This window comes from Tupaia chinensis, unplaced genomic scaffold (genome assembly GCF_000334495.1).
Source record: "Tupaia chinensis unplaced genomic scaffold, TupChi_1.0 Scaffold143888_1, whole genome shotgun sequence".
Classification (NCBI taxonomy): domain Eukaryota; kingdom Metazoa; phylum Chordata; class Mammalia; order Scandentia; family Tupaiidae; genus Tupaia; species Tupaia belangeri.
The window spans coordinates 19,041-23,006 of record NW_006203739.1 but is presented as its reverse complement, the minus strand read 5'-3'; the positions used below and the strand labels follow the sequence as shown (position 1 = coordinate 23,006).

At 42.9% G+C, this 3,966-nt stretch overlaps 1 pseudogene; it reads right to left on the bottom strand.

Moving 5' to 3' along the window:
* Nucleotides 1-2,794: 2,794 nt before the first annotated feature.
* LOC102488655 (BAG family molecular chaperone regulator 2-like) lies at nt 2,795-3,420 on the bottom strand (annotated as a pseudogene).
* Between the last annotated feature and the right edge of the window lie 546 nt (nt 3,421-3,966).

Genomic DNA, 3,966 nt, shown 5'->3' with positions numbered 1-3,966 from the left:
CGAACCATGGATTCGGCTATGTGGGATCTAGCTCCTTAACCACCACCCTCCTGTTGGCTTGGTCATGCGTTTTAAGAAGCATGGCAGGATGTTGAAGCACATGAATATCCCTTTGATGGGGAAGAGGCGATCAAAAGAAGAAAAACTCCCAGGGTTTTCTATTTTGTCTGGGGAAGTCAAGCATAGAAGATAGGCTGATTTCATTTTCACCAATAGTCTAGGTAGCGGAAGCTTAAAAAATATGTAGTATGTATCTTTCTTCCACTGGCTGCAACAATGTTGTGCTAGAAATTTATATATATATAAAAAAAGAAGCCTGTCTTTACTATATAATTTTATATTTTTTCATTCAAAAACAGATCAGAAATTTTTGCTTTGAGAACCTCATGTGTTAAGATCCTAGCTCAAAGTTTCTGTTTAAGAAAGTAGGACAGGGATCAGCAGTTGGCGTAATGGCTATGTCACTGGACCCCTGTGTAGCCGACTGTGGCTCGAGTCCTGGACCTGGTGGCTTAAATTCATGCCGGGTGCATGAGAGTGCATGCCCAAGATCCCGAGAGGAGAAGGGATTATGGTGTGCCCATCCCCTGGGGGGGTGTAGTGATTTCATACTTTTCCTCTGTCTTTATCACTCTCTGGTGAGCACATGCTCTTTATGGCAAAAACCTAAAAAACCTGAAAAACCAAAACCAAAATCAAAACCAAAAATAACCCCCCTTGGGACCAGCAGTTAGCATAATGACTATGTCGCTGGACTTACATGTAGTTGACTGCAGTTCGAGTCCTGAACCCCGGTGGCTTAAACTCATGCCGGGCGTGTGTGTGTGTGCGTGCCCAAGATCCCAAGAGGAGAATGGAGGAGAAGGGATTGTGGTGTGGTCATCCCCTCTGGGGGGTGATTTCTCGCTTTCTGTCTCTCTATCTCTCTCTGTCTTTCTGACTAGCATGTGCGCTATAGCAAAAACCTCTCCAAAAAAACCTCCCCAAAACAAAAAACCCTAAATCCTCCAGTTTTAATGTCTCTAATTGAGTATAATATCTCTTACCATCTGATTTATAGACTATATTAGACTATTGTTTTATATAGATTTAAAAAGTACTGCCAGGGAAAAAATAATTGCGTCTTCTATCCATGGCCAGTAGTTGAATCTTTAAATTTACTTTCTGCATTTATTTACAACACAGTTCAACTACCTGTTAAGATGAAAAATGCTCCATGTCACCAACTACAGGCATATCTTGTTTTGTCGAGCTTTACTTTATTGTGATTCACATATTTTGTTGTTGTTGTTTGTTTGTTATAGGGTGTGTGTACTCTTTGGAGAAAGCCGTAGAAAGAAAGAGAGATAGAAAGTGAGAAAGTGAAAAATAACCCGCTGGGGGAATGGCCACGCTGCAATCCCTTCTCCTCCATTCCCTTGTCAGGATTTTGGGCATGCATGCACACATGTTGTTTAAGAAAGTAGGACAGGGATCAGCAGTTGGCGTAATGGCTATGTCACTGGACCCCTGTGTAGCCGACTGTGGCTCGAGTCCTGGACCTGGTGGCTTAAATTCATGCCGGGTGCATGAGAGTGCATGCCCAAGATCCCGAGAGGAGAAGGGATTATGGTGTGCCCATCCCCTGGGGGGGTGTAGTGATTTCATACTTTTCCTCTGTCTTTATCACTCTCTGGTGAGCACATGCTCTTTATGGCAAAAACCTAAAAAACCTGAAAAACCAAAACCAAAATCAAAACCAAAAATAACCCCCCTTGGGACCAGCAGTTAGCATAATGACTATGTCGCTGGACTTACATGTAGTTGACTGCAGTTCGAGTCCTGAACCCCGGTGGCTTAAACTCATGCCGGGCGTGTGTGTGTGTGCGTGCCCAAGATCCCAAGAGGAGAATGGAGGAGAAGGGATTGTGGTGTGGTCATCCCCTCTGGGGGGTGATTTCTCGCTTTCTGTCTCTCTATCTCTCTCTGTCTTTCTGACTAGCATGTGCGCTATAGCAAAAACCTCTCCAAAAAAACCTCCCCAAAACAAAAAACCCTAAATCCTCCAGTTTTAATGTCTCTAATTGAGTATAATATCTCTTACCATCTGATTTATAGACTATATTAGACTATTGTTTTATATAGATTTAAAAAGTACTGCCAGGGAAAAAATAATTGCGTCTTCTATCCATGGCCAGTAGTTGAATCTTTAAATTTACTTTCTGCATTTATTTACAACACAGTTCAACTACCTGTTAAGATGAAAAATGCTCCATGTCACCAACTACAGGCATATCTTGTTTTGTCGAGCTTTACTTTATTGTGATTCACATATTTTGTTGTTGTTGTTTGTTTGTTATAGGGTGTGTGTACTCTTTGGAGAAAGCCGTAGAAAGAAAGAGAGATAGAAAGTGAGAAAGTGAAAAATAACCCGCTGGGGGAATGGCCACGCTGCAATCCCTTCTCCTCCATTCCCTTGTCAGGATTTTGGGCATGCATGCACACATGTCTGATATGTTTTCCAAGCTGACAGGTCCAGGATTTGAACCACAGAGTCAATCACGTGGACTCTGCCTCACAACTACCATGTCACCCATTTGCCCAATACTTTTTTTTTTTTTAATATTTCTAGTTTTAATTATAATTTGCAAAACTGATGCCAGTGGGATATTTTCCCCATCTGAAACAGCTGTCAGTATCAAGTAAGTGGTTATGCCTAACAAAAAGTGCTCATGTAAAATAGAACTAGGTATCACTAAAAATAGTGTTCTGTCATTTTTACATCATTATCTGTAAATGCTCTTAAGTTTGAGGATTAATTAAATCTGCCTTCAGCATTTTGTTGCAGAGTTTTGGAACTGGCTCCTTTAGAATGCTCTAATAGCTTTATGGCCTTGTCAGAGTTTTCGATATTTCTAAGCATTGTCTCTAATCTTCTCTTTCTTATGATCCTCAAGAGCACAGCCGCTTTCTGTGGATTGAAATTTCTGATCTACTGGCCCAGGTGGCACCTCAGACAAGCATGCACTGTAGAGTGACATTAAATGGGTCTCGGCATTTCCCAAATCATCCAGAAACGTATTGACCAACTCATCAATAATCCTTGTGGCATACTTGAGGGATTCTTGTTGCTGGGGATTTCTTATTGTTTCTACTGAAACTAAGACGGTGAGAGTTTGTCCCATGAAATGGTTTGCAGTCAGATTTAATTCTTCTCTTTCTCCATTGCAGATCTGCCTCATGTCCTGGCTATTTTGGATACTGGATCATTTCCAGGAGGATTTCCTTCTCTTGCTTAACAGCAGTTGCAGCTTTTCTCAGAGCTTCAACCCTGAGCTCCAACTGGTCCAGGCTCTCCAGCAGGTGGCTAGAGCAGTAGGCCATGGAGGAGCTGCAGAAGTGCCTCTCACTGGCTTTGGTGTTAATCTTTGCCTGAGCCATCTGAGCCCCCACGGCAGGGCTTCTGAGAGCTGTTTTACTTTTTTGGGGGGGTGGGGTGGGGGAGAGTTTTTTTTTTTGGTATAGGGTGCATGTTATCGCTAGAGAGACAGAGAGAGTCAGAGAGACAGAAAGCGAGAAATCACCCCCCAAGGGGGATGGCCACACCACAATCTCTTCTCCACCATTCTCCTCTTGGGATATTGGGCACGCACGCATACGTGCCTGGCGTGAATTTTAAGCCACCAGATCCAGCATTTAAACTGTGGTTGACCATGTGAGAGTCCAGTGATGTAACCATTATGCCATCTGCTAGGTCCCTAATACTGTGTTTTGTTTACAAATTGAAAGTTTGTGCAATGCTGCATTGAGCAAATATTTCAGTACCATCTTTTCTTTTTCTTTTTTTAAGAATTATTATTTTGGGGGAACGAGCAGTTAGCATAATGGCTGTGTCGCTGGACTCCCACTTAGTTGACCGCGGTTCGCGTCCAGGACCCGGTGGCTTAAAACTCACACCGGGCGCGTGTGCGTGCGTGCCCACGATCC